General features: G+C 39.7%; 1 protein-coding gene and 1 long non-coding RNA gene across 4 annotated transcripts in view; one reads left to right on the top strand and one right to left on the bottom strand.

Moving 5' to 3' along the window:
• ptprub (protein tyrosine phosphatase receptor type Ub) overlaps positions 1–20359 on the bottom strand; it is a 310515-nt gene that overhangs the window by 258437 nt on the left and 31719 nt on the right. The gene's annotated exons all lie outside the window — the stretch shown is intronic.
• LOC124865487 lies at positions 5160–19210 on the top strand. Its single transcript, XR_007037610.1, has 3 exons — positions 5160–5376; positions 18438–18746; positions 18821–19210. It is a non-coding gene; the product is annotated as an uncharacterized LOC124865487 (long non-coding RNA).

The following is a 20359-nucleotide window of genomic DNA, read 5'->3' as shown; positions in this document are numbered from 1 at the left end:
TTTACAAAAGTCCTCAAAGGGAAAATAAATTATTAACACAACAAAAGAGTATTCCTCATGTTTTTTTTGTGTATGTTTCAGTTTGCCTATACATGTAATGATGGCTCTTCCTCCACACTGCATAATTACAAGCTGTACAAACTATTTTTCCAGTGTTAACAAGACACCCACCACATCAAAGGAGTTTTTTACATGCCCATCCTCACTTTGGGACATTTTATAGGCTCATTACTCTGTCAAGGTAAAATGAGTTAAAGGTCTTAATCAGGGATCAAGTAGTTGGAAACTTCAAACTGAGCAGATTAGAGGTGAAACTACCAGGAGACCCTTGGTATTATATTGATGGGGGAGCTGAGCGGCTTTTATGAGGCTTCGCCTCTCTAATATCCTTCGTATGCCATGCGATAGTTGGAGAGGCCCCCGCTGGTGCACTTCATATTTTCACAGCACGAGCCTGTCTAGCTTATGCTCAGAGAAGGTGTTCAAAAAGAGCCATTCATCTGCTAATTAGAAAACTAATTACACTGAAATTGGACTGCTATTGTTGCATTTGCCAAGTTCTATAAAAGTGCACTTCTACTCTAAACGAAGGTGTTGATAAAATATGTAACTTATACAAGAATCACTCGACTTTAGTTTGTGTGGTTTACTTATGCATCACGGTTGCACAGATCTCTATGTTTTATTGTTTCAAATCAAGTATGTGAGTCTGTGGATGTAATTATCGGCTATAACATGATTATACATCCATTTACATAATTGAATCACAATTTCACACTTCAGTTTGGCTTAAATCTGAATGAACAAATAGAGGAAAAATACATAAATATCAATCAGTAATAATTTTCAAAGCTTGCACTACTGAGAATAATGGAAGTTCAACAGCTTCCAATTCTTAACAGAAGTTAATTGCTCAACAGGTCACCTTGATTAGCTTCATCAAATTGACATGTTGTCAGAGTAAAAATTGTTGCTATGAAATTAAACACATGGCCTGCCTACCTTTGGCGTTAATGCAGCACATAGGTTTACCATACCCCTACGCCACTTCCTGGTCTACACGTACTTTTTATTTCATATACTTATGAACATATGCTATCACCGTACGTCAACAGTATTTCAGCAGGGTCTTTTTTTATTTATTCAGTGCTATCGCATATGAAATGAGATTACAGTTAAGCCGGGTGGCCACAGATTTTTTCAGACCTTTTGGAAATTTTTTGTCAAGAGTGTCGCATCTTGGGGACTCCATAATCTATGTAAACACTATATAATAGTGAAAACATGCTGAAAGCTTGGCTGACATGGCAGAGAAGTTGCCCATATTTTCAGATTAATTCAGCTAATAATTTCTTGACCACAAGAGGGCACTCATAGATTGTGGTCAGAGCACTGAACTTTCATCCCAAAATGGTCAGATGAAACGAAGGCCCTGTCCCAATACCTGCACTTCCACCCTTGTGTCCCTGAATTGCGCATTCCCATTGATGGGTTCGAGTGCGTAGTGTGTCCCAATTCTCCAGAGTCGTCCTTAGCCCCGCCTCCTTTGTGCCCCACATCCGCCCTTCGGCGAAGCCCGCATCTAAGCGGACTTTGCCGAAGTATATTACCCACAATTCACTGCTACAGATGACGTTCTGAGCAAAAACCAATTACAACCGTCAACGTAACCAGCCATCAAATCAGAATAATAAGAACTGCGTAAACTTTAGACAACAAGCCGACAAATATATATATATATTTTTACTGGTTTTCCAGGCTCAAGATTGTAAGATACCACTGGGTTCAGAGTGAGTCTTGGCAGTCAGTAGGCCATAACACTGAAGTTGCCTTTCAAACAAACACTGGCGCGGCAAGAGTCTGGTGTATAAGCCTCCGTCACTTCCTGCACTTTCTTCCCCTCAAAACAATTGCTTGTTGCAGTTTTAAATAGTTTTTTTAGCAGCAAGACTGTGAAAACAGCACTGGTTCCCGCCCTTTTTGATGTTGCAGTTACGATGCAGAGGTGCAAGTCGATGACGTAACCCCTACTGTCCCAATTCTATAGAGGGGCGTAGGGTGTAGTGTGGGGCGTAGGGTGTAGTGTGGGTATTGGGACAGGGCCTTAAATGTTGAAAAGTAAAAACAAGACGGTGATGACCATAGCGAAAAGTAGTTTACTTTGCCCTCATGCAGTAGCATGCTTTTCATTTCACACCATATATGCAAATACACATGCGACATATAAAACAGAGGGCCATCATAAACTATATAAATACTTTATGTATGTGGCAGGACGTGGCGTTTCTTTAAATGTCATTCATTTTGTCTGGAGCTATGTAAAAAGGGTCTTTTATATGGAAACATATGTGGCAAAAAAACAAACAACCCAAAATAACAATTCTACAATGCAGTTTAGCCTAAATAAATAAAAAATTCAACTTAAAGAAAAAAGTAACATAATCCAGTCATAATGATCAGAGCTGGCACTGCCAAAGAGAAGTGAAGTCCAACAGCTTTCCAAATCTTAACAGAAAGTTAAAGAGTGCAAGAAGTACCTTTTTTACTACATGCTACATATGACATACAAATTCAATTCTTCTTCAAATTTAAAGGGCTTCAGAGTAAACTTGCAAATGTACTGACCAATATATGAGCTACACATAGTGTATCACCAAATACAGAGAACATTCAATGAAACTTGTCTTTGTGACAGGCTATTCTCATAGCTTAACCAGGCACCAATCAGATGTCTCTAGCTGCCAGCACAGGCAACATGAGCCTGCATTGTTTTTATGGCCACACAAAGAAGAGGAAGGATCTTATCATGGCGTCTTGGGACTGAGATGTTTCCATCGTGATGCCCTCTGACAACATAATTATGCATTATATCACACTTCGCACGGATCGCCAAACCACATCAGCTGCAACTTAGCAGATCCACTTCTGCATCCCAGCAGCGACAGTGCAGTTTAGGATTGCAAGGACGAGGAAGACTGAAAATATGTAAATGGGGGATATGGAGATCGGGGGCTTGTGGATGTGGGTGTGTGTGGCAAGTGCTGTAGGGGTGGGGTGTCTGGGTTGGTTCAATGCTGGAAGCCTGAAGCTATGGATAGGCAACAGATTGGAGATGCACATGCAGAGGAACGCAGGGTGGGGGGATTGGGCAAAAGGGATGTCAGATGAGTCCTCGTGGTCCTTCAGTTTGCATCAACATCAGATTAGGGTGGACTTGCAGTAAGAGCAGGAGCTGCGGCAATGAGAGGCAAAGGTGGCAAAACAGTGTGGGAAACAAGAAAGGAGGGTGTGAATCTTGAAGGTGATGCTGCCATCAAACACAAATGGGAGGCAGTTTCAGGAAGTGGAGACATGATGAATAATGAGGAGGAGGAGAAATATGCCACAGTAAAGAGATTAGGGCTGCAGAGGAAAAAACAATCATGTAATTAAATTAGCCGTACTTGACAACACATTGCTCTAGTTACGGTTAGAAATGATCTTAACTCAAATATATATATATCAAATAACTCTCTGCCTATTTCTGCTCTCAGCCTTTTTTTAGCCTATTATCCAAACATCATGCTCCTACACATCCTGACCATTTTCCTTTCATCCGAGGTGGCGGCTTATGTCAGATGAGTGAAACTTTGACACAGTCAAGTGTTCCAACAGGACACTGATCCACAACACACATCAAACTCGCTTTGGAAAGGATAAAGTAGGGCAACATCAAGGGCAACATCAAGCTTTTAAAATTGTACTGACCTCAACTCTTCTGGAAATGTATGGAATATTCCTTAAAGCCAGGCCTACCACAGAAAACCCAACCAGTTTAAAATGATCAGTCAGTCATTTTCTACCTCTTATTCCATAATGGGTCGCGGGGGAGCTGGTGCCTATCTCCAGCTGTCTATGGGCAAGAGACGGGGTACACCTTGGACAGGTTACCAGTCCATCACAGGGCAACACACAAACAACCATGCACACACTCATTCATACACCTAAGGGCAATTTAGAGTGACCAATTAACCTAATAGACATGTATTTGAACTGTGGGAGGAAGCCGGAGTACCCGGTGAGAACCCACGCATGCACGGGGAGAACATGCAAACTCCATGCAGAAAGACCCCAGGCTGGGAATCAAACCCAGCACCTTCTTGCTGCAAGGCAACAGTGCTATCAACTGCGCCACCGTGCAGCCCAGTTTAAAATTATATTTAACCAAATATTAGTGGTGTTGTGTGTAGATACTTGAGCCTGTGTGTATAATTTTGATTCAGTGCAGATTAGAGAAAATCCCCATTAAATTAAAATGTGTGCACCTAATTCTTGATTCAGAATTGTATGATTAATCTAATTAATTGTATCTGTGTGTTCAATCATCATTCCACCCTGAACTAAATGTTCAGAAACATAAGTAAATGTCCAAAACCAATGTTAGATTCATGCTGATGATGACTGTAAGTAAAGCTCCTCAAGCAGTCAGAGATTAGGGACTCAAAGATCCCAAATGTCATTGAATGAAACACAAGGTAAAATGACAGATCCAGTTGGAAAGTATAAAACAGATGGCAGAAGCAGAGTCAGTACTATGTAAAAAGAATGCAATATTTGAGGGATGTGTGTTATAAGCTTACAGTTCCCACTTCTAAACAACATCAATGTTAGAATTTACGCACACTCTTCCCATCTTATGACCCACAAATGGCCCAAACATGATAAATAAATTAGGTAAGGGAGAGCAAATGTCTTTGTTTCTGCAAATAACAGCAAACTTTTCCACAGGGCTGTAAGACACAATGGAGATCACTCTTCTGGCCTCCATGTTAGAAGACTATTGTAGTTAGTAGCTTTCAAAAAGGAAATCCCTGGGAACAAAGGACCAGATGGACACTAAATGACAGTAATACAGAATCAATATTGAAAAAAGCCAAATATACAAGCTTTACTCCTCCCCGATGAGACAGCTGGGCTTTTCCAAAGCAAACCATGAGTTGTAGCCTATGGTCCTCCAAGGTCATTGCTGCGGAAGTGGAAGTGCCTCAGCAGTGCTGCTGCAGCCGATATGGGCCGTCAGCTAAAAAGGGCTCCTTAAAGCTCCACCTTCATTAATCACACTTTGCATGCCCGCGGTCCACCGAGCAGTGTGACAGTGACAGCACTGAGAATGATTAATACTTAAGGCAGCATTTAAGAGAATGATTTATGCCATCTGTTCGTCCAGAACATGCTACAGAAGTTGGCTTTGGCCGCTACCACGTACTTGTCAGAGAGGATTAGGAGAATTATACATAACTTAATCTCAGGAGCAGTGGGGTCACCTACGAAATTAGGCTGATTTTGGGCCATGAACAAAAAGGGGAAGAACCGGGTGTGAGAGGAGGAAACACAAGGGTGAGTCTACCTAACCTCTTCATTAAACTGTTGGTTCTCATCAAGGACAATGTTCATCCACCATCCCCCTTTAACATGTGGAGGCTTGTTGGTGGGACCTTACAGTCTCTACAGTATTCATCTGATACCATATCCCTACACAACATATCCGGAATGCCTCAAAGCGGTTTCTTAAATTTAACATCCAAGATCTAAAAGTCTAAAATTGACATTTTAAAAACTCAGTGGACTCAACAGGAAAATTGTCACAAGATAGAAACACCATACATTACAAGAGCACATTTTACTGTAATGTATTTACTGCCTCCACACTGGTTTTTTTTTCTTTCACTTTTTAATACACTTTCCAACCCGGGAACCCATTGTTTGCTCTCTGGAGACTTTGTTCAGTGTGCAACAGCTACTGTTTTACAGCTTTCTACATTGTGAAGGGAATTTGATCCACGTAATAGTTAGATATCAGGGCCAGGATTTCCTGTGGTGTGACTTAGTCATTGTCTGAATGCAGATATATTTGGAAAACTGGTAAAAAGCCCAGTAGGCAAACCACAATAGTTTTGCATCTTTACAGTTAAAACAGGCTCCACATTTATTGGCACCAGTGCTGAAGCAGCGTAAAAAGCCTTAAAAAAATTCATCTTTTATTATTCCAGCAGCATAATCTCACACTGAAAAATTTCCTGCAGTTCCCCAACAGAGAGCCTTCTTCACTACCCTCCTCACTGTGAGTGGTGGCAGGTTAAACTTCTCATCCAGCCTTATTTGTCACATTTCCAGTTGTTTTTGACATTTATATCATTGCCCTGACTGTAAATGTGACATTTAAAATTTTTTATGTTAACTTGCTTGACTTTCATGTTTTCTTGTTTTTCCCATTTTTATCTTGTCTCTCATTTTGAACAGTGGCTACAAGATATTGGCCTGAGATTTGTAAAAACGGAGCAGTTTGGCTTGGGAAGTTTCAGCTGCTTCAAACAGGTTCAAAATCAAAATAAATGGGTGCAATACATTGGTGCAATAAATGGGTACAATAAACAGGTGCAATACAAAGTTTTCATAAAATAATATACAGTTTAAGTAAATTATGAATGGCATTTGACCATTTTTAGGATTTTTATCTCCAGAATTTATAAAAATACTTCACAGCAGAAAAATAAACTTATACACAATGGTCTAAGCAGATAAATTGATTTAGACTTTTGAACATCTTTACCAGGGATGTCAAAAGATATGGAGGGTGCTATAGTACGGATATATATCAGAACACTAAACATTTACAGCAACTAAACTACCACAAAATGTATTATCTTTGTTTATTCTCATTAAAGGCCCTTGTGATTAAAAAATAACTGCCCTAGTCTTTAATTAGCTATCTGTCATAAACCCCAGCAGTATCAGGAACAATCAGGGGATTTTGGGATCAAAAGGCTCCCTCGTGATTACTGCGGGTGGGCTAACGGGAATTTTCTCAGTGGCCACCTCCACTGTTGATAAAACACATACTCCTCATGGGAACCCACACGTATCACAATCCAACTGATTTCGGACCACACAAGGAATTTTTTGTGGTATTTATATCTGACAAAACAATTCAATTTTTGAGTAGGTGTTCCCCAAATTATGGCCTCAATCACTCCGGTGTGGTGGATGAAGTGATGCATGAACATCTTGATGGGTAATAAGATGCAGTAAAATATCATGCTCTAACATATTTTGCATAAACATAAATTCACATAAAATGAGAAGGAAATAATATCAAATGTAGGACTTTTACCCAAATTATAGCAACAATAACAATATAAACTGGGCCGTTTCCTTAGAGTGCCTTACGTCACCTGTTTGTTTTTTGCTCTCTGATATTTACATACCCAAACTGTCAAAAGCTCCGAAACAATGTGTTATCCACCAGAGTTTGCATTGTTAAAAATACCCCGCATCTAATCTGAATAAAAAGTGTTGCTCTTTCATCTGAAATTACCGTCTTTTCCTCCTCTGCTTCCTCCTCGCCTGTCCCCCACAAAGCTATCAGATAACAAGGTGAACACAAGGGTAATAAGCTTGGTCACTGCTTTGAATCTGTCTCTTCAAAAGGGTTTCGCTCATTTCGCCTATTTGATGTCCCAGCCGGGAGTAAAATTGATAAAAATCAGTCCTTCAGCATTGCTCTCGGTCTTTTCTTCGCTCACTGAAAATAGCCAAAACTTCACTTTATATTAGCATTAACATTACTCCATCAAAAAAAAAAGAATAAGTAATCAAGATGTTTTATTACCACAATTAAACAGAATGGCTATTAATATATCCACATCAAGGAAAATGTAACAACGTTAACTATTTCTAAACAAACCGTACACTTTTAAAGAACAGAGAGGGTATGTTTGTCAGTCACAGGCAAGCTTGGGCTTGCCTGTCAGCATGGGAAATGTCCCATAGTGTGAGAGCAACCTGTAGAGGAGCAAACTCTGTTCTTTGATAATTGTGCACAAAAGAAATCCGACAAGATGCTACATAACGTCACCTTTTTGTTTCCAGAGTCCTAACTCTCCCACAGCTTAAAAATCTGCCAATCTTGCTGTTTGGGGACAGTTTCAAGTTGTGAAATTCAAAGTGTCTTGAAAAAGAATTGGCCACCTCACAGATTCCAGGCAGGTTCTTTTTTCTTTTTTGTGTCTCTTAAATGTTTCAGATCATCAAAAGTTATTTTAAATATCAGAAACAGATAAATGAGTAAAAACTGTTTTATTTTCTTAGCGCATTCTTGTGTTTTTTGTACTTTTAGATTTATCTCTGTTACATTTCTGTTAGATAAATTTCCCCTGGGTTTCTTTGCTTCTCATTCTGCTCCACTCATATTAATTAGTCTCCTCCCATCAGCTGCTCTGCCTTCATTCTGACTCAGCTGTTCCATATTATCACACGATTGCTCACATGTATACTTGTTATGCCTGTCTCCACACTTCCCTCAGTATACAAGCTCCCTGGTTCTCATCGTTCACAGCTGGATTCCTCTGTTCTATCTCTGGTATTTTGCTTCTCCATAAGCCTGCTTTTTTCTTTGCCTGAGCCATAGCTTCTGAAGGTTTTTTTAGTATTTTGTTGCCAGTTTAGATCTGTGCTTGGGTTCTTTAATGTCAATGTTAGAATCATGAGTTTACAATTTAAACTCCAGCCCAACCAGGGGGCAATAATAAAGTAGTTTGTCAACTGCCAATGCTTAAGAGAGGAAGTATGAGAACTGATGTCCTAATCTGATGCCCAGGTAATGGTAATTTTGTTTTTCTTTTTTTACCGTGTCCTGTCCGGCAGAGTATCACTCGGAATTGTTGTCTGAGTGCCAAGAAATTGTCCAACAGATTTACTTTCACAAGCAGAGCATCACAGCTAATGCTTTAAAGCTCTGCTTGATATTTATAAAATAAACTTTATTATAAACTTCTTTGGGAATATTTCAATTGTTGTTTGATTTTAGTATTTTTGTGGTCTGAATGAGTAGGGTAATTTCAATTTTCAGACTTTATTCCCTATCCTACTGTCTAAATATTGTCTTTCCTTCCTTGTGTCCCACTTTATCATTTTCTTACTTGTGTCCTTCCTTCCCACCTTCCTACCATATCCTACAAAATATCACACGGTATTTATGAATGTAAAATGTACTTAGTGAGAGGTGCAGCCCAATATAAAACATCTGTGTATCTGTCAACACCTGAAGCTTAACACCTGTGAGTATGAGTGTGGACGCGCTTTGTATACAAGGTTTCTCCACAAAAATATGCAATAGGGAGTTTGAGGACCCACCGACCTGCCCCATGGTCCCGGGCGGACACTGAGGAGATCCGAGCCACAGACATCCAAAGGCCCCCCAAAGCACAGGAACCCCAGGACAACCACTGCCGGGACTACTGCAACCCCCCCAGAGAAGAGCAGTAGAGAGTCCCAGGGGAGCCACCCAGCAGCAACAATACAGAAGCCCCAGGGAGCCACAGCGACAAGCCCACAGGCCCCGCCGGCAACCGTCCACGCCCGAGCAGATCCAGCCATGGACCCAGGCCTAAGCTGATCCAGGAGAGGGAGCAGTCCAAGACCCAACCTGTCACAAAAAAAAAAAAAAACAGGCACTCACAGTCACAATCACCCACTCCCACCCTCATGCATACACATAAAATCACTCGCACCCAACGTAAAGACAAACAACGATGGACGTCATACACACATTCACACTCCCCATGCATAGTCTATACTCCCAGGTCCAGGCCCCGGTACCCCCTAGGGGCAAGCAGCCCTCGGACCCAGGAGGTGGTCCCCTTCCCTCCTGGGGCAGAGACAGGCAGGCAGCGCCGGCACCGCCCAGACCCGGGCGGCACCGGCCCTCGCCCCGAACCCAATCCCTAACAACCTCCATCCACCTCCGGAGAGGGGGCTATGTACAAAAGAGGGGTCCACATGGCCCAAACCAGCCCGCCAACCAGAGTCGCCCCAGGACGGAGCAGTCCCGACCCCCCAATGAGCTCCAATCCCAACACCATGAGCCTCCCACCCCCAGTGAACCCCAACATGAACCTCCCCACAGGGCCACCCCCAACAAGGATCTCCATAGCAGAGAGGCCGATGAAGCCACACCCACCCAGCGCAAGCTCCACACTTAGCCCCGCTCTAAGCACCCCTGCCGCACCCCGCTCCCCCACCACACAGCGCGCCGCAACAGCCAGGCAAGGGCCTCGCGCAACACCACCCCCGCCCACCGGCGCAACAGGGCAGACCCCACCAAGCACCGCACCCACAACAAGACCCCCAACCCTGCAGCATGACGGGACAAACTTTGTCCCTACCCAGTACCCACACATATCTAAGTGCTTTTCAGCGTGTAGAGTGGCACTGATAGTAATAGAGAGACCGAGTTGGCAGCTGCAGCTCCCAGTCTGTCTGTGTCATTTGACCAGCTGTTCTGTGCTATGCTCAAGTCATATCCCCAGCTCAGTGTTTCCACACACAGTCACAGACCCTGCTAGTGACAAATTTTGCAAAAAGGCAACTGATAAATCTAGTGACTTTTTCTTGTGTTGTTGGAGACTTTTGGATATTCTGGTGTGATTCTGGCTAGTGCTACTATGGGTCCCCCCCCTCGTGATAAAGCACTCACATGTGGCCCAGTCCTCATTCAACCATCCCTCACAGCTTCACTCAGTTCACTACTTCACCTTTAGACTCCAAATAAATGTATAATGTAGATTGTATGCAAAAAACAGTTTAAAATGTCATGACTGTCCCAGATGTTGCAGGTTCAAGTTGAAGATGTGACCAACACATTAATTAACTCCTTTACCTAGAAACTGTATCAAAATATTTTGCTCTTTAGAGAAACTTGAAGCAGTTGTTTTTTTTTTTTTGTCTTTTTTTTGTCGACAAAGCGTCAAATTTCTTATACGTTTCTTATATGCCTTTTTAATATAAAGTCTCATGATGAAAGCATTGTAAAAAGCCAAGCAGTGAGGAAAGCTCAAACACAGCTTCATGATTGATTGATTGATACATGCCAGCAAATCAAAGAGTGGAGTGGCTTTTCAATCACAGGCAAAGTCTGGGAACATAAATAACAGCGAAAATACTGCCTGTGGCTGTCTCAGCTCACTATAAACCTCGGCGCTCTGCAGTCGGTGTGCGTTGTGAAAAACTCTATGAGAATGAGAGAGAATTCTCTAAAAATTAAAATTTATGTACACCCATTTGACACTTTTCACTCTTGATTGGTTTGTATTTTGCCTCCTTCTCCCTCCTACCTATTATAAGAGATGATGAGCATTATTTCCAAGCCCAGTCAGGCAATGAATACAACTGCTGGGTGGATAAAGTTCTAAAAAGCATCGGTGGTGCTCTCCAGGTAACTTACGTCTGCAAAAAGCCTATGCTGTCTGAGATTTGAGCCCGACACAAGCCTGCAGAGGCACTGTAATACCAGTAATTAGTTTTGAAAAGCTTCACTACTCTGTAGGCTTTCCAAATAAACTGATAAATAAAAGCCATGGGCAATTTAGCAATACTTTTGAATATTAAAACTCCTTACATTTAGTCTTTATTCCTGATATTAGTTCCTCTTTTAAACTTGTTCTACGCTGAATTTGTAGCATTTAGGCAGACTTTATAATAGGGACATTTCTAACCATTTAAGATGCAGTTTGCCATTTGTCATCTAATGGATCCATTGGGCGTCAATCTGTGATTGATCCCCAATGGATCCATTGTGGGCCAATGGTGCATACATAAGCACTATTAGGACACAATTAGGACACAATAAAAACAACACTCTTTAGTGGGGAAATTGCTACTGCAAGACGAAGACTCAAAACAAGCTATTTTCAACATCAGTGAGGAGCTTGAAAAAAAAAGAGAATACACAGAGATGTAAGGAGTAGGGCTGCACAATATCAGGAAAACCTGCAATATGCAAGAATTATGTTGAATATCACAATGGCATTATGACTTGCAACAAACAAATACCTAACTAAACGGTGTTAAAATCTTTCTGCTTTGGATTCATTGCAAACATAGACCCCAGATATTGAGCAATCAATAAAGCTACTTCAAAATAATTATATTATTATTTCCATTTAAACAGCATGGTTTTCTTAAAGAGCTAATGTCTAAAACATTTACTGCTGCATCAAACAGGCGTCAATAATTTTTTTTACTGGCATAGAGAGCATGAATGCATGCTACTTATATACTTAGCTAACACGTATTGTAGTCCAAGTAGTAATATTATGGTGACATTGAACTTGTTATAGCAAAGTTGCTCTGTTTCGCTCTTTGAGCTTTTAACCTCTGTCCTGAAACACACTGGATTTGGAAATGTTGGCAGCCCCAGCATACAGCTATAATGCTAGCCATGCTAACTGCTAATAAAAGATCCTAAATTCGTTTTTGTCTATTTTTTTCAAAACGGTAACTTCTTGTTTTTGAGTGACTGCTCTCTATCAGAAATTGTATGACGTAACCCCCTCGCCTTATATAAATAAATATTGACAACTCAGAGTAGGAAGGGCTAGACAGATATGAGAGATTGATTGGAAAAAATATCAAATTGTTTAGTATTTTACTTGCTGATGACCGATCCAGGGAAGATTTGAATGGCTTTGATCTCTGATGGATTTTTTTGGTGGATCTCTTAAAGGAATATTTTTGATAATACTATTCTTCTAGAAAAACAAATTAAAATCAGTACTGATAGGTCACAGTTTTATAATCAGCCTAAAATCTGATTGTTGCATCTCTAAAAATATATGTTCTGGTAGGACTGAATCTTTATAAGCTCACACTGAATGTAAATAAAATACGACAAACACTTTTAAAGCTCTGCTGCTCCTTCGATCAAGTTTCTGAGGGTGTAAAAAAATGTCAAGCAGGAGTCAAAGACAGACAGCCCAATGATTCATTAGTGGGAGTGAACCGCTACTACTGCCAACCTTATGCTAATGACAACTGAACTGTACAAACTTAAAGTAATGGGCCGCAGTTTGGCACATTTATTAGCATACTAAATGAAGCCATTATCATGTCAAATGAGATCCAGATTCTCTCTCGATGATGAAAGCTTTTATGTATCTGCATTTGCATATTTTCTTGCTTCCCCATAAAATAGTTCCCCACTTCCCATTGAGACAGTTTTCTCTTTATTTTAACTGGGTCGTCAAATCTCCGGGCACAAAATAGTTTTATGAATCCACTACATACTGTCAAAGCGTAGGCTGTCAGGTTGAAAAAACTAAGCTTAGATGGAAATTGATAAAAGACAAATGTATGATAAGCCAGTGACAAACCAAAAGTGGTCCCTCTTGTGGCTGCTCTGATTTGCTCCTGCTAAATGAAATTGTGACTTCACACACGCAGAAAGTCACAGAATTACACTGAGAAGCAGTATTGATCACTTAATCCTGTTTATGCCCTCCAGCAAAAGATGAGCAGGGGAGAAATTGATATGCAGCAACATGACAGTTCAAGCACCGAGAGAATCATCATAACAATCCAACAAACATACTGATATGACATGTTTTACAGATTGGACAATGTTCTACAGAATGAAAAAATCAATCGTCATAAGAACCTGTCTGAGCTACACTTTTTACAGCTCACATTTGCTGAACACAGCTTGTTTCAGCTTTGGGAGGTTCAGTAAATTCAATCAAGTAAGGCTGCTGTAATTGTCTGTATTGGCTAAATATTGCTTTTACAGTTGTCTTGAATCAAACAGGACAGTTTAAGATAAAGCGTTCTAACTGTGAGAAGATAAAATTTTATTTCAACATTACTTAGGCAATCAACACATTTTTAAAGTATTAAACTACTTTATTGTCTGCTGTTGGACTAGCAGGACCAAAATATCTTAGCAATAATGATTTTCTCAAATTTAGATCACACACATTATATGATAAGTGCTACTGCAGTTTATGGTTGTGCACTTAAATGAGTTACGTATTATAAAGAAAAAATGCTTTGATTGCCCACGGATACATTATTAACTGGCTACGAGCAGAACTGCAGTGTGTGCCCTTGAGGGGTTATCAGGAACCGCAAACAATAATACAGGATTGCATTAGAGCCATTTCATCTGCAGTTATTCATCAAAGTGATTCAGGATTTTTAACTACTGTGATGCAGTTTCTCTGTTGAGCCTTAGGTAAATGATGTTTGGTTCTCCCAAGCTGACTTACAGTCACGTGAGTCTAGTGAGTAAGACTGCAGAGGGCTAGCAAGTGTGTATCTGCAAGGATAAAATGCAATATAGGTCTAAACTAGGAGAAAAGTACAGCATGACTTTCATTCTTGTCATTAATTGCTTGAAAAAATATATTTCATGCAACTTTAATTCACCACCATGTCATTAAATAAGTACTGAACTGCCTCACAACATCTAAATAACGGGTGTGTATATACTATATGCTGTATAATTAGATTTATACAACCGATGGGTATACAGTTATATATCTGTAGAACAGATTTCATTTAACACTATTGTTATAGTTATTACTAATAATCATGAAACAAGTATTACTGTGTATTGGGTGTAATGGAATTTTTTTAAACAAAACAATGCAATGCACAGTAGCCCTTTTGTCTACTGTAAATGTCAATCGACACCTGACTTCTTACTTACATATTGCATTCATTTATAGACCTTTGAATTATGGATATCTGATCTGATCTCAAATATTGGATTAGGGTTGCCAAAAAAAATTTAAAATATGAAAGTTGTGTAATACTTTTTTCAGTATCAAATATTGAGTCATTTATGCTTAAATGATCAGTACCAGAGTGCCTAATTTAGCTCAACTTACAATCCTGGTTTTTGGTGTATTCTTGGTGTCCATTGAAGGATCACTGATTATGAATTAGCAACACCCTATCTTAGTATTTGCCTGTATATCAGTCTTCTGCACTATTTTTGGCACACAAATCAGGTGTTTTTTGCCATTTTGCATTGAGGTTCAGAGTGAATGAGAGATTTTCACCTTTCTTTGTCTGTCTATCCTATGTGACCTGCTCTGCTTGCTGGGCTTAGACGAGAAAGAACCTTAAAGAGAGCGGCTGAAACACTAGTCGTTCAATTTTACAACATTTAAAGGAAATGTTTTTCAAGCAGGAAAGCAAGTTAGGTCCTTACATGGCTACCTGGAAACACATAAATATGTTACAAGCTTAATTATCGTAGAGTCATATTAAAACAGAGAGAAAAAATGCTAAGATTAGCCTAGCCAACTGGTCAACTAACTGAGAAAATACACCCATACTTTAAAGTTCAAACAGAGAGCTTTCATAAATACAACAATAAAAGACATATCATCATTGATTTGTAGCCGTGTTTTATTGTTCATTTGGGAAAGTTAAAGCTAGAAAGTGTAGTCTTCAATAACCCCTACGTGAAGAATTACTTTATTTGTTCAACAGTGTACAATACATTCACTAGCTGCTGACTTTGTATGGATTACAATGTTTTAAATCAGTGTTTTGACTTGTAGTGAGCTGAATCTGCTCTTTTTATTTCTTTACCTCACAGCAAGGAGAAGAAGGGTGCGTCAGCAAAACCTCATGGGGTAATACTAACAAATCTGTTCAACAGAGAGCAGCTCACGGCTGTTAAAACTATCACTTGGGGGTTGCTGGAAAAAGGTGCAATAAAAGTAGGTTAATCAGGCAGAAAAGCTGATATGGTGGCAACATTAAGTATGAAAATAAGCAGCTGTTGAGTGCTACAAAACTTAATTTGTCTCTGTGGAAATAAAAGAGCTACCTCAAGAAGGAAAATTGTAAAGAATTTTGTTGAGGATTGGTGGTTACATACAGACTTTATTCAACCACCTGAGGTCAAAAATGATTGCTGCTAAAGATACATTGACAAAGGCTTTTATTTACTATAAAGTTAAATTAACCACTTACTGAGCATTGAAACATAGAGAAATAAAAAGCAGATTCATAGCCAAAGCCAATGTGTTGAAATGTATAACTCATTTTATAATCACCTTTACCATTATTGCAATAAATACCAAAAAATACTCAATATTTTATATCAAGTTTGCTTACTAAAATCCAAATTACTATCTAAAGCTCAAATATCTGCACTGTCAAGCATAAATATAAAACTAATATTGGCAAAACCTGTCCTAATCAGTTAAAAGTATAATTTCATAAATCTTTATAGAAATTATTACATTATTATTTTAAGGTAAAAGACAATTGAAAATCTGTAGTATACCAGACATACACATTTTTATAAATAAATAAATAATAACTTGTGGCAATGTGCAATATTTTTCAGAGTTAATTTCAGAAGTGTTGCTGTTACTGCTGTTATAGTTGCTAGCGATACGAACAAAAACAAGTGGGAAACTGAAACGCTTATTTGAAGATGACGTAACCTTTGACTTCCCAATTCCAACTTCCAAAGTAAAGCACCATAAATGTGGGACTATTGCAGAAGATTACCATTTTGCAGCTGCAAAGGACACAAGGCTGGGGTGAAGATTCACCTTCCGAGACAATGACCCTAAAAATACAGCCAAATCTACTGTGAAATGGATTAGATCAAGACATATTCATGTGCTAAAATGGCTCAGACAAAGGCCAGACTTAAATTCAACCAAGAACCTGTGGCAACACTTTGAAAAGACACTTGAAGACACTTTCCATTCAATGTGACTAACTTGGACTATTTTGCATAGAATGGGTAGAGACACACCCCAAACGACGTGCAGCTGTTGTCACAGTTAAAGGTGATTCCACAAAGTATTTACACAGGGGGGCTGAATACAAATGCATCTCACACGTTTCCTGATTTTAATCTGCAAAAATGTTAAAAACTGAAAATTGAAAAACAAATTATCTTTCCATTTCACAGTTTAGCACCATTCTGTGCTATTCCATCACATAAAGTCCCAGTAAAATACATTTCTGTTAGTGGGGTTACAGGGCATTGCACATAAGAAAGCCACACAGGAATAGTTGTGGTCGTTTCACTCATACCCATGTCTTCTGATGCCTTTACTGTAGTTGCTAGTCTTTTTGCAGAGAAATGCGCTTGCTTTAATGCTGCGTGGGTTAGGAAACGCGAGCTGGAGCATTTGATAAATGTTCTGTTTGGTGCTGACAGAGCAGGTCGCACAAAATCTGTACGGTCCCAGGGGTGGCTAATCACGGTGGTTTTTCTGGAGTGTGATTGGTAAATAACTGTGAGCCCTGCTCAGAAGTATCCCACACACAGTGTGTTTCCTGTAGACCCAAATGCTGAGGATGAACTGAAATGAAAATAGGTATTTTAGGAAAAGGCTGTGTGAAAAAAGCAGAGCAAACACATACAAATGATAAATGTCCTAGAGGGATTCACTTCCATCTATAAGAAAATGTAGAGTATACATGGAATGTAATTACTTAGCTACTATTTACAGCTGAAAGTATGTGTGAAGAGCATTTTGACAGTTTTCCATTATTATCCGCATGACAATATTTGTATTTATGATCAGACATGTTACTTTGGGTCAACAGTTTTGTTTGACAAAACAGAACTTATGTAAACTCCAAAAAATATACGAAAATTCAACAAAAGCAAAGTTTGTCCCTTTCCCTACCCTTACTCTCTTGTTTTATAGTTATCTCCCCATCCAGCAAATGACAAAAACACATGCTTAGACACACACACAGCAAGCGCACTGAGGCAGAACACATCAGACTGCACGGCCCGTCAATCTCACTCGGCTGTGTGGGCCTGCCCAGGGACGACACTGGCTCTGCCTCGTCTTGCTGCTGGTGTTGATATGAGGTTCCACTCAGGACAGAGAGAGAGCCAACATAACAGAGGGTAGATATATACAGACGGGAAAATAAGTATGGAACATGTCAAACTTTTTCTCAGTAAATGTATTTGTAATGGGGCTATTGATGTAAAATTCACTCCCTATGTCGGCAACAATCCAAGTAATCCTCATATGCAAAACAAAAGCTGAAAAGAAAAGACCATTAAGTAGCTTATATGTAAGAAAAACACAAGGAATAATTATGGGATGCATAAAGAGAATAGGCTGCAAAAAGGCAGCCAAAGCCAAGAAAACTGTTAAAATATGTCAGTTTTAATAAAGCAATATGGACCCTTGTCAGTGCAAATTGATAGTTGTGTTAGTCCTACGTGATGGCCTATGAAAAGATTCGTCATTTCTAAACTCATGATGGGTAAAAACAATGACTGTCACAACATTTGTTGTTGATGTTGCAAACCATACTGATGGTCTTAGTAACAGTACTACAGTGAGACAAATTGGGGCTATAATCTGGAAGTGTCAGGATCTGTGCTTTGTGTGTCTGTTGGTGCTTTTACTGTGCTCAGCCCCTAGATGGCGTGGAATCTGGAGGAGAGGTGACAGGTGTTCGCTATTCCCCTGATTATTCTGAATAGGACTATTTAAGGATGAGGCTGCCAGCAACTCACTGCCAGAGTGTTGCCCTTAGTGGTACTACTCAGTCACGTTACCTTTGCCTTTGACCTTGCCTTGTACACCAAGTAACTTTGTCTTTGTATCCTGCAGGTTTCCTGAACCTGATTTTGCCTTGCAATGAATCCTGCCTGGATAAACTGTCTTCTGGAAGGAAGCAATCCAGTTCCACGAACAAAGACTAAAGTATCTCATGACTTCGTTGGATCACGCCGGCTGGCAGCCTCCTGATTCCTGCGTACCTCGGACCTCCATCTGCGAACCCTGTCCACCCTCCTCCCTCCATCGCACCTCGTGGATTACAAACTCTCCTGGCGTACCATATTCACCAACTTCAGTCTCACCGGCAAACAACCACTTGGTTTCTCCACTCCCCTCTGGTGGATCCCTCCACCATTCTTTGTAAGACAGATTTGTTATTTTCATGAGTTCAGCCCCAGAGTTATCCCTGCTTACCTTCTTGTTTATTTCTACAGTTTGCATCCTGGTTCCAGTTCCCTGCAGTTTTCACCCAGTTGTAAATAAACACTTTACCGAACAATACCGTCTCCTGAATTGCTTTCTGTATGTGGGTCAAATCCTTTAAACTCAATATGACAGGAAGTGGAAAGGAGATCATTTTACCACACGTCAGCCACAGCTCAGTGGTCCTTGCAAACTTTCTGACAGGAGTCAAATAAATAATCAGAAGACTTGTCAAAAAGCCATTTGCTGAGAGCTTCAAAAAGACCTGGAATCAGCAGGTGCAGTTTTTCCATAAATACATTAATGCACTCAATTTCAATGGCCTCTCTCGACAGTGAAGTTTGAAGATGTTAACATGGGAACATAGAGACAGTTTTAGCATATACTGGCAGATTTCATATAACTGAAAGAAGGTTGCATTGAAAAATATACTGGGATATTCTTGATGAGAGTCTTAAGCTAGAATGAAATAATTTTTTTTTCAGTAACAGTGACAAATACACAGTTCTGAACTGGTTCCTGAGAAAGAATATAAAGCTGTTAAATGGCCCAGTCTATCATCAGACTTGAATCCAACTGAAAATCTATGGGAAGAACTCAGGATCAGGGTGCATAAAAGACATCCCCAGAACCTAGAAGATTGCAAAACGTGTGTAGAAAAATGTGTCTAGTTTCTACATACAGGTGACATTTTAAAGAGAATAGACTTTAAAATACTTCTGTTAGTCTATAAATCACTGAATGGCTTAGCACCAAAATATATTACAGACTTGTTGTCAGTGTATCAACCACCCAGACCTCTCAGGTCTTCTGGCTCAAATCTACTCTGCATACCCAGAACCAGAACCAAACATGGAGCCTTTAGTTCTTATGCTCCACTAATCTGGAACAAACTCCCAGAAAACTGTAAAAGCGCCGAAACCCTAAGTTGCTTTGAATCAAGATTAAAAACTTATTTGTTTAGAGTGGCCTTTGACTGTGCCATCTAAACATTATTAGTTACGTTTTCAGTCCAATTTTCCTTTCATTTTCTTATCCATCATTCTATTCTCTTTATTTTTTTGAATTACCTCTGTAATGTTTTTCCTGATGTACAGCGCCTTGAATTCCTTGTTGCTGAAAAGCGCTTTTATGAATAAACTTGACTTGACTTGAAGGTAACGTTACCAATAAAGGCTTCTCAGTATTGAGTAAATTTCAGGAAGTGTGTTCAATACTTATTCCTTGTCTAATTCCACTTTATAGCACATAATCTATGGCCTTCTTTTTTAAAATTTCCTTCAATGTGTGGATTACTTGGTGTTGCAAACATCTGGCGAGTATTTCATGCCAATAGCCAAATGAGAAATGTGGAAAAAAAACTTTGATGTTTCAATGCTTACTTTCCCCTTTGTGTGAAAAGAGGGTGAGGCAGGGGAAAGTTGAGAAAGCTAAGAAAAAAAGGTAAAGAGGCAGTGTAAGTGTCCCAATGAAAATAAAGAAATCTGAAAGATTTTTCCCAGCCAAGCACCTCTTTTTAATCTCTAGCAGCACTAAACACATTTGCAAAG

Source organism: Girardinichthys multiradiatus, chromosome 3 (genome assembly GCF_021462225.1).
Source record: "Girardinichthys multiradiatus isolate DD_20200921_A chromosome 3, DD_fGirMul_XY1, whole genome shotgun sequence".
NCBI classification, from domain to species: Eukaryota; Metazoa; Chordata; class Actinopteri; order Cyprinodontiformes; family Goodeidae; genus Girardinichthys; species Girardinichthys multiradiatus.
This window is presented reverse-complemented; position numbering and strand designations above follow the sequence as displayed.